The sequence below is a fragment of the Nelumbo nucifera genome, chromosome 8, assembly GCF_055504915.1.
Source record: "Nelumbo nucifera cultivar China Antique chromosome 8, China Antique-T2T, whole genome shotgun sequence".
NCBI classification, from domain to species: domain Eukaryota; kingdom Viridiplantae; phylum Streptophyta; class Magnoliopsida; order Proteales; family Nelumbonaceae; genus Nelumbo; species Nelumbo nucifera.
The window spans coordinates 56137162-56149152 of NC_142656.1; positions in this window are offsets into that span (position 1 = coordinate 56137162).

Sequence of the window (11991 nt, forward strand, 5' to 3'; positions counted from 1 at the left end):
AAAAATATTAACATATATATGTATGTGTACATATACACATATACAATGTATGAATACATATATACATATATTAGTGAGGATCCCATGGGGCGGTGAGTGCTCTCCCCGTCCCCGCTAACGAGGATGAACATTTCCCCATCCCCATCCCCAGAGGGGGCAAATCATCCCCATCCCCGCCCCATTCATGGTGGATCCACATAGGGATTTGGGAAATGGGGAAAATTTCCATCCCTAGATACATTAAGGGTCAAAACCTCGGTACATTGAGACAGTTTGAGGATTTATCTGAGTGGGTGATCATAGTGATAGGATTGCTTCATTTGTTAGACAAAGTGAATGATAGGGTTTACACTCTCTCTTGTGGAAACCTAAATTGTTGGTAGTAGATTTCAGCTCTGTTTAAGATTTGGTTTTGAGAAATATATTTACAGGTTTTATGAAAAATGTTTGCAAAAGGTTTTAATTCTTGGGATCCATCCAAGCAGAGAGTGTGACATTGTACCTTATAGCCAAGGGATAGGTCCTTCCTTGTCGAGTAGTATTGTGATCATTATGGGCCGAGAGGTTAAGGGTAAAAGACCATTACAGGGCTAATTACCTTATGGGCTTTATCTTACTTGAGTCTATTATCCTTGAGTCTTCATAAAATGGCTAAATTTAAGGATCATTTAAGTGTAAATGTTGGGCCCATATTGAGCCCATAGTGATGTGCTTAGGGGTTCACTACGTTTAGCAATGAATTCGGCCAACACTACTATGAGCTAAACCACAATCTTGTAATACGTTCTATATTAATATGGCCAAGTCAGTAATGCCACAGATACGTGGAATTAACTGTATCACGTATTCTTTTCTTGGAGATGTGTTCTGATATAGTTTTTGTCACATTTGTTTCTAAAGAATGATGGAGAATATAAAGACCATTCTTAAGTTCTCTGTGAGTAAGGAATTTGTATTTCAATTTATTCATAAACTTATTACTAAACAAAATAGAATAATCATCTTTACACAACTTAGAAACTGAAATTAGATTTATTCTAAGTAAAGGTACATAAAGACAATCTTTTAATGTAACAATTCATTCTCAAAAAATTAAATCTACTGTTCCTATACGAGTAGTTGCAACAATTGCAGTCGTCCCCAAGTAAAGCACAATCTCATCATCATTCAACCTTCTACTTTCCTTAAACCCCTGCAATGTATTACATGCACGAGTGAAAGCCCCATAGTCAAATTACCTTCTTTGTTCTTGCGAGGTTCTAGATACTAAGGACAATTCCTCTTTCACTACCCAGTCTGCTTGCAAAAGTAACATTCTTTAGATGACTTGTCTCTCTTCTATTTCTTTGGTTTGGGTTCCTTTTTCTGAGGCCTTTTCTTACCCTTCTTTTTCTTCATGCTAGATTTGTCGCTTTCAACATGCATGGCTACCAGATTATCCTTCTTAATCAATTCTTCAACTCTTTGCAACATATTCCAGAGCTCATGCAAACTAACTTTTAACCTGTCCATGTTGTAGTTCATGACAAATTGATTGAAGGATGAGGGTAGAGAGTTTAGGATGGCATCAGTCTTGGTGTCATTGTCAAATTGGGAGCCAACAACCTCCAATTCATTTATATAACCTATCATCTGCATGACATGGTCATGAACTGATTGGACTTTGATCATCCTCGTGGTCATCAGCAGTTTAAGGACCTCTTGTCTTGTACAACGATTTTGCACCTCGTACATGGTTTTTAGACTATCCAAGACATCTTTGTAGATATCAATTTTGTCAAATTGTCCCTAGATAGAATTATCCAAGAAGGCTATGACATAACACCGAGCAAAAGAATTTTTCTCTTCCCATTCTGGTGTTGGGTTATTGGCATCCTTGTCCAATTTCTTTGACGTGAGTACTAGGTTCAGGTTACAAAGCCAGTCAGCATAGTTGGGTCCTTTCAATTCGTCGTTGTCTAATAATTTTGCAAACTTTCTATGTGCCATTTTTTATAAATGGCACGATTAATTAGTCCATGACCTTAGTATTATTTCATTTTATCTTTCATACAGTAGACTTTTATCTATGTTCCATCTCCATTTGTTCATCTCTGAGATTTCCCTCCTATTTTAGTGATAAGGACACAATTCATATCCCTATAAATGCGAAAAATCACAAAGGTGCATAGAGCTAACTATTTTAGCTACATAACCTCACCATTTTCCATTACATAACCTCACTATTTTAGCTACATAACCTCACCACTTGCCATTTTAGGTTAAACATTTCTAATTGGTAAGTGCAGACCTATCATATCAGGAGCCCCAAGGTACCGTGGAAGAGTCTTCTGGTTTAGTATAGGCCCTTTCCACTAGTCCATTATGCCCCTATCATCTCATGAAGCAATCCCACTGGCTATCTTAGTGAAATGGATAGCCCAATTTTATGGTGCATCTCCACCTACCAATTCAGTCCGTTTTCATGTTAATGACGGAAGGCCTTTAGAGAAATCATCTAATGATGTTCCCTATCTCATTTCACTTATATTAATCATGAGGGAATGTGTATATCACTCCCTAGATCAGATTTATGTCATGCCATAATGGCTCTCACTGACTATCATAAAGTTAAATTCAAATGAGCCCTTAATGGCTAGAGTTTTCACAAGGTTCCTCTTGGGGAAAAAGCTATTGAGGAGGACCATTAGAAAAGGAGATCATGTAATGATCCATGGGTACCATGTGCAATGATGTGCATTCAACTGTGTTGATTGTGGAGAGCCACAGAAGTCAATACATGGCCCAAGTACTTATGGCCCATGAATGAATCGTATCCATTCACCACATCACATACACATAAATACTTGATCCATATTAATTTAAAACTTGTAAAACCCATATCCGTTTAGATTATCATATGATCAGCCCATCAATGGGCCAAATTATCTAATAATTTTATCTTGGTACATGGGCTAAACTACAAAGAGCAATTCAGCCCATATAGTAGTCCATGCTGAAATGGGCTACTCTTGCTATAATCTAACATAAAAGGGTATTTCAAGTATGGACCGAATTCGTCCATGCAATGGGCCATCAAACCCCAGGCCTAAAATCAATTTTTGATCACTTATATAGTGATCCAATGGGCTATGATCAGACATCAAAGAACCATAGGTTCGGCCTAACAAGATTGGACCAAAACTAAATCAAATTGGCCTAGGGTTTGGTGTCCAAAACATGCATCAATTCACATTGATAATGATCAGAAATTCCCAGCTATGATTCACAATCATATCAACAAATAAATAGTAGATAATCAAAAATAAATGGCTAGGGATGATAGTGTAATGGTCTAAATCCAATCCGAACAAAAACTGCATCCCTATGAAACTACAATCTTCAAACCAATCTCCATTTACAATCTTTGTCTTCTCTACAAGCTCCAACAATTTCTTCGATGTAAAAAATAAATAGAAAAACCCTATTTTCTATTTTTTACATCAGAAAAAGTTAATACGTTCTTTCTAGAAAAGAAAAAATTAATAACTGACCAAATAATCAAATTAATAAATTCAGTGTGCACAAATCTTGTCGCCATAAAGAATTCGATCACCATCACACTTTCAGCCCAAATCAACTAAACTAGTTCTTGCTGATTTGAGTTTTAGTTCAAATCCGATTTGGTCTAGTCCAAGGGCTGAAACTAGTGCTTTGATACCATTGTTGGATATGTTAGGATTCATCATATGGATGGCCATACCATGTTGGATGGCTGGGAAAATTTTCAAAAACTTCCTAATCCTTTTGAGAATCGAATTCCCTATATTTTGAAAATTTGTATTTTTCAGGATTAGTCTTGCATTGAATTAGACCAAATTTTAAACCAAACAAAGAGGGAAATTTATACCTACTACAGTTACCACAAACGTAGATCCCATGGTGAAAATCCATGCCCAAATCACTCCTAAAACTAGCCTTTACTGAAGATGGTGCAGTGTATAGGTGAAGCTAATTCAGCAACACAATTTTCAATAAAACTACAATCCAACTGCTTGGATCAAACTAGGGAAGTTGAGCTTGATATCCCTTGAATTTTTCATGCAAAATTTAAAGGAAAAACTTATCTATATTAGTCCTATATAGCTGAGGTCAAACTGGGGAAAAAGTAGGAGACAAAAGAGAGAACTAGAAACTACAAAAGTATGAAGCTTTCTTGGACTGGTCTGCCCTGATCCAAACCCAGATTTGCCCCATGTGTTTCATGGGGCATGAAATTGTTGTCATGTGATAGATTAATTAATCATATTAATTATGGGCCTTAGGCCCATCAGCTATATGGATCACAACCCAAGGGTGTTTCATGACCAACTTAGGCCTGATTTGTATAGCGTGGGACCCTGCAATAACCTCATATAAGACCACATGGGTTCGGCATAGTCTTTATGAAAAGGCTTAGCCGAATTCACTACTAAACGCAGTAAATCCTTGAGCACATCAAGTCGAGGATATGAATATCTCTCAATAATAGTGTTGGTTCCTTGGGGTAACCTACAAATAGGCAGCAACTAGTTTTGGATTCTAATCTGTCCACACTTATCTTTTTGGCATGTGTTGGACAACCCCATATTTTCAAGTGTTTTACATTTAGTTTCTTGTTGGTCTATAGCTAATAAGGAGTCTTAAGAACTGACTTGGTTAGAACCTGGTTCAGCACGTAAATTGTAGTGTCCAATATATACCCCCAAAATGATAAGGGTAACTAAATGGACTTGGAGTGGTTGGGCCATATCTAATAAAGTCTAATTTCTTCTCTCGGATACACCATTTAATTGTGCTATAGCAGGAGGAGATAATTGTGATATAATCCTGTTGTCCTTTGAGTAGTCCCCGAAATCATCCAAGAGATATTCATCTCCTCAATATGATTGAAGGATTTTGAATTGTTTCCCCAACTCTTTCTTAACTTCTTGTCTAAACTCATAATAGTGTTGGTTCCATGTGCTTAAGGTTTCACTGCGTTTATTAGTGAATTCGGCCAAACCTTTTCACATAGGTTGGGCCAAACCCATGTGGACCTATGTGAAGTCATTGTGGGGTCCCAGGTCATACAAATCAAGTCTAAGTTGGCCATGCAACATCCTTGGGTCATGAGCCTTATAGTTGATGGGCGTAAGGCCCATAATTAATATGATTAATTAAGTTGTCACATGATAACTTAAGTTGTCATGTGACATGGGGCCCGATTTGGATTATCTCCTAAGTATATTAGAATCTAGATCTGATAACTTAAGGTATATCTCTAATTAATATGATAACTTAAGTTGTCATGTGTCATGTGTCATGATAACTTAAGGTATATCTCTAATTAGAATCTAGATCTGATTTAGATTTGGATTATCTCCTAAGTATATTAGGAGATAGCTCTACAAGAGAAGATAAGGTATATCTATAAAAGATGAGGGGGCAGATTAGTTTTTCCTCTAATTTTTGCAAGAAAAATTCAGGGGATATCAAGCTCAACTTGCCTATTTCGACCTAAGCAGTTAAGTTGCAGTTTTGCTAAAAATTGTATTACTAAATCAACTTCACCTATGCACTACACCATCTTTAGTGGATGATGGTTTTACAACTGGTTTGGGTGTAAACTTCGACCTTGGGACCTGCATTTGTGGTATCCGTATCAGGTATAAATCTCCATTTTTTTGTTTCAAATCTGGTCAAGTTTAGTGCATGACCGATCTTGAAAAAATGTAGTTTTTCAAAATATTGGGAAGTTGATTCCTAAAGGGATTAGGAAATTTTTGAAATTTCGTCCAGCCATCAAGCATGATTCGGCCATCCATATGATGGATCCTAACCCTTCCAACAAAGAGCACTTGAATAGTAAGTTTTTGAAATTATGTTAAAGCTATTCATCTAAAATCAATGTTTTAAAAATTGACATGAAAATTGAACTATTTTTGCCTTTGGTTCGTGGGCCATTGTTTTTGACTATTTGGGTTGAACGGGTCAAATTACATCAACATACATACATACATACATACGTATATGTGTGTAGGTATGTATAAACATGTATTTTAGCTTATATTTTTAAATTTTTATTTATAAAAGAATACTAAAAATGTTGATTCGAGGCCCAAAAAATGGTTTTTTGGTGAAGGATAGGTCCCTTGATAAACATGCACTTATGCCAAATGTTTCCTATAAGAACCAGTCCCTAGAAAAGTAGTGGTAGTGAACTTCGCTTAAGATTGAAAGGTGGGATGTTAGTCACCATAGAAGGGACAAAAGGGTTACCTTGCATCTCCTTGCACACTTACTTAGTGAAAAGAGAATTTACTTATTCAATATTTAAATAGCACAACCAACAATTATTGCTAATAAAGTAATCAAGATAAGTCAAATCTCGAATGATGAATTGCATGTTAACAAGAGGTGCTTTTGTTATATAGTGTGTATGCTCTCAACTCTAACTAATGTATTGTACACATTTTGTTATGAATAAAAGAACATTTGTTTCATGTGTTACTGGGTTGTTCTACTAAATCCCCTTTGTATGTACTAAATTGACTCAAGGCTCACTTCATAGCTGAGTTTTAATTGAATCTACTAAAAGGCATCATGTTATGGGCCTCCCATGCTTAAAAACGCTATGAAATAAAGACTCTCATTCCCAAAAGACTTTTTTACATATCCAATGGGAAGTAGGTGTAGAGCTGTTCGTGAATTGGGCCAAACCGACCAACCCAACCCAACTCGATCTAAGTTGGTTAGTTTTCTTAATTTATGGTCAACCCCAGTTTAAAGATATAGATAAACTAACTGATCAATTTGGATTGTAATTGATGAATTTATAAACCTAGTAAAACCAACCCAAACAACTTTGTACTGTGTGATATATTATACCCATTAAAAAAAGTGAACTCTCTTTATCTCTCATATGCGAAATGTCCTACTTTCCCTTTCTAATAAACCACTTTTTACTATGTTAGGACCTACCACTTCTTTTACAAGTAGTTCTGCTGCATCTACGACTTAGCTCCTACACCTCAGGCCTATAGCCCCTACCCCTATGACCTACCATTTCACTAATTGTTATTTTAATATTTGAATAAAATATTCAAATGATGATTGCTATCAAAACAATAGAAATGTCCTACTTTCCCTTTTCTGTAAACTACGTTTTAAAATGATAACCTACCACTTCTTTTTGTACAAGTATTTCTATTGCATCTACAACCTAATCCTTTTAGCCCCTACTTCCATGACCTACAATTTTACTAATTTTTATTTTTAATATTTAAATAAAATATTGAAATGATGATTGCTATCAAAACATTTGTCATAAAACTCTATGATTCATAATGATTTTCTTTCTTTATTTTCTACTTTTTATATCATTTCTAACAGAACCCCAAGCTACATCTTATGATAAACTGAAAAAGTACAAGGAAAAAGTATCCAACGTAAGAACATATTAATGGAGATCTCGGTTTGTTTTAAATCGACCAAACCGAGAATCAGATAGAATTATTACAAATATGTTTATGTTAGTTTTTAGTTAGCTATATAGGCGGACGTGATTTTGTATTGGCTTGGCACGGCTTGGCATGACGGCACGCAAAGCCATGCCAGGCATGACACAATCATGTGGACTATGCTAGGCTGGGTGTTTGAGATCCACAGGTTGGTATGGCACAGCACAACTATGCTTGCTATTCTGCTTGCGGCCCGTGAACAACCCTAGGGAGGGGGAAGATGTTAGGCACCCCTTCCCTTGATTCATGTATGATACCAATCCCCCAATGGTAATTAAAGAAACCTGAATTTGCCCTTACAATTTTAGCGCATGTACTTGGGATTCTTCTCTTTTAGAATGGAAATCTATTGGAAATCATGCCTCCTAATCCTTTCAAAATCCTCTATTGGAGCAAAGTGTGGTAGGGTTCTCCCCTCCCTATCATTTTAATCCAAGAAAACATCTTACAACTCGCACCCCTTGTGGAATTCCTAAGCAAAGCAAATCAATTGGAAGATATCCTCTCAATCCTTTTTTATTCCATTCTAGGCTTCTTACTTATAGGTCCCTTAGAGGAGTAATTTCCAATCATTGTACTTGATTCCCAACTTGCAACAACTAGGATAGAATGAGCATGAAGAACCAAAAAACACTCCCATTCAAATACATAAGAGGAATTAATGGAAATAAGATATAAACATAGTAATATCAAATGAAGAGATGGGTACTCTAACCCAAATTAATTTGGACATGGTGAATGCCAAGTAAAATTGAGTTCTACATATTAATGAATTGCATCCTACATCTCTGCATATAACTCAGGACAAGATAGAAAGAAAAAGTAAGAGAAGAAAGCTAATACAACTTATAAACACCTAATTTCTACATGCTATGTTCATGTATTCTCAAGAAATGAGCACAATAAATGTATTAACATGAAGAAAATACAACGTATGAGAATTTGGCCTAGACTATTTTCTACAAAAATCATGAAAAACAGTCCAAAAAAGAAAGATAAATCACTACAATTTTTATTAGAGAGCTTATGAAACATTTCTTCAAATAGTTGGGAATGCAAGGAGAAAGGTGTTGACAAATGAAACAAGGGAGGGAGTTGGCGACGTTCCCCAATCACTTGACAGCAAAACCAAGCTCAAGAATACAAAGGGAAAACCATAAGAATAGGCAAAACCAAGCTTGGAGCCAAATATTGACTTCTTCCTTCTCTATTTTCTCCTTTTATCTTCTTCTTCCATTTATAATCAAACTAGGTGTAGAGACACCTTTCTTTTCTTTTTTTTTCATTTGTTTACTAATAACAAAAGAATGAGGATTGGGAGGAGAGGATATGGGGGAATGGATTTGGTTGGAGTAGACTATGGAGATGAAAGAAAATAAGAAATTATGTTAGAGGAAGAAAAGCAGGATTCAATGAGAACCTTTTTGGGATGACATTGTTGGAAGTTTAAGTTTTTCAAATGAGAAGAGAAGAGGGAGGAGGGTTTCTAATTTAGTTCAAAATTAGATTTGGAAGATGGAGAGTTTTGTTGGAAGGGTTAGAAATCATATTAGACATGGACGAACCAAGTTTAGTGGTTGGCAAAACAAGACCAGATTTTAGAATCAATCTTGGAATGAACAAGACCATATCTGAAACCAAATTAAAACTGATTATAGAGCTGTAAATCGGGTCATGTCGCTTGCAGCCCGGTACGACCGGACATGATTTTGTATTGGCTTGGCATGGCTTGGCACAACAGAACGCGAGCTATGCCAGGCACAATACGATCATGAGGACCATGCTGGGCTGGGTGTTTGAGATCCACAAGTTGGTACAGCACGGCACAATTATGCATGCCATTCTACCTGCAGCCCATGTGCTGGCATGACTTGTAGCACACTAGCTATTAGGGACCCCCCCTTCAACAACTAGTTTTAGCTTTTTTGGGTGGTATACCCCCTAACAATCTGGGCGAGTGCAATTAAATTAATTTTTATATTTTTAGAATTAAAAAATGGTCAGCTCCTCCCAAAAACAATTCCGTAACATGTTCATTGCCAACAATATTCTGTCGCAACATGATAACATTAGCATTGATATGGATGCTACTAACATAGCTAGAATTTTCACCCCTAGTACTGGGGGTAGGAAAAAGAAGGAAACTAAATTGACTAACCCAGTTTGGAAACTATTTAAAATAGAGGAGGTTTAGGGGAAGAGAAAAAGGGTCGTTTGCCAAAAATATAGGAGTAACATTAAATATTGTAGTAAGGATGGTAATGGCCAATTGGGTAGAGGTTTGCTTACCCATGAGAAACAAGAAGAAGAAGAAGGGAAAGAAAAATCCCAAACACAAATTGGGAGGCGAGTTTTGATACTTTTAAACATTCACTAGAAAGGAGGCAAGAATTGGAAAAAAATATTCTACATGTTGAACAACCATTTTTATTAGCTGAGGATTATAAACTTGAAAAATTTTTACGTGATTCTGCAAATCCTCAATTTAAAAAAGTTTCTAAAAATACTATTAGAGTAGATGCTTTGAAATTTTGTTCATTCATATAAACAAAATTTAATTTCTATTTTATCATATCTTAATTTTAGAGTTGCAATTACTTATGATATTTAGAACTCTAAATTTAATATAAGCTATATTTGTGTTACCGGTCATTTTATTGATAAAAATTGTCTTTTACAAAAAAGAATTTTAAGTTTACTAGGCTTGAATGGACACATACTAACCCAACTATTGCTGCAACTATTTTAAATACTTTACATAATTATGGAATTGAGAGTAAACTTTTTTCTATTAGTTTTGATAATGCTGGCAATAATGATTTAACAATAAATATTTTAAAATCTCAATTAAAGCCTTATTTTAGTGGTAATTTTTTTTTTTGTATTAAGTGTGCATGTCACATCTTAAATTTACGTATTCAAGATACTTTAAATATTATTTCTCATCATATTTCTAAAATTAGAAATTATATTATATATATTAAAATTTATAAAGTAAACAAGAATTAGATATTTATGTCATAATTATGGTTTAAAATCTAAAAATTTTATGTTAGATGTTCAACATAGATGGAATTCTACCTATTTTATGTTAGATAGTTATATTCTGTATAAACAAATTCTTTATGATTTTTATAATTCAAAAATGCCACATGATATTATACATGAAGATTGGGAAATGGCCATTTGTATAAGAGATTTTTTACACAATTTTAGTGATGCAACGAAGGAATTTTCAGGTGCTTATTGCCCAACTAGTTGTGTTTTAGTTAATCAATTATTCAAGATTAGTAAATGTTTTGCAAATATATAGAAAGAATCCACAATTTAAATATATTGGGAGAACATTTCTCCTCTTTATTGTTTAGTTGCAAAAATAGATCCTATGGTTGGAAAAGATGGTGTAGATATTTTACTTTAATCATATTGTGAAAATATGAATATTAAAATTAAAAATCAAAAAGAAAAAATAAATAGTTTATTATTTGAAAAGTATAGCTTATATGAATCCAATATGGTAGGGCATAAAAGATCTACAACTTGTACAAGTGCAACTTCCACTTCTGAAACAACTAGTTCTAGTAGTGCAAAAGATACAATTTGATCTTTAATAAGTAAGAGGCAAAAATCTGCTACCACCTCACCAACAAGTTCGCTTACTGAGCTTAAATTTTATTTACGAGAAATTTTTTTCTAGTTTAAGTGATTCCTTCGACTCAAAAGGAATGAATAGTTTTGATATTATAGCACATGATCTACTAACCCCTCTAGTGTCTATAGTTCCATTGGAGTCTTATTTTAGTGCAAGTACTAGGGTGTTAGATGACAAGAGAAGCTGCATAAATGATGAAAGTCTAGAGATGTCCGAGATGTCCATGTACTTCAAAGATTGGCTAGATGTTGAAGATAAATTATAAGACAAAGGAGGGCATGACACTATGCATGACACTACATCTAATGATTCACTTAAAGCAGGTGATCAAAATCAAGATGGAAATGGAGGTGGAACTTGAAGAAAAATGAAGGCAATATTTTTTTTGTATACTCAATAATTTTGTAGAATTTTTTTTTAAATTATTGTAAATTTGTTATTTAATTTTATTTAAATTATTTGTTATTTTTTCAATAATGTAATTTTTTATTTTTAATTGTATTATATTTTTTATATTTTATTCCATTTTATTAAGTATTTTTTGACTATTTTGTTATTCAAGTTTCAAATTTAAATGAAATAATATTCATATTTTTTTCTAATTTGTTGTTCAAATTTAAGTATTCTTTGTTGTAATTTTTATTTTTCAATTTGTTCAATTATTCCCAAAGGAAAGTTAAGTATTTTAGTTTTACTTAAAAAAATAAAAAAATCAACATGTCAAAACAAACAAAAAAACAGTTTGGCCCAAATTCGGCCTAGGCCTGACTCATTCCCCAACTTGGCATAGCCCAGGCCCACAACATGGCCTGCAGCTTA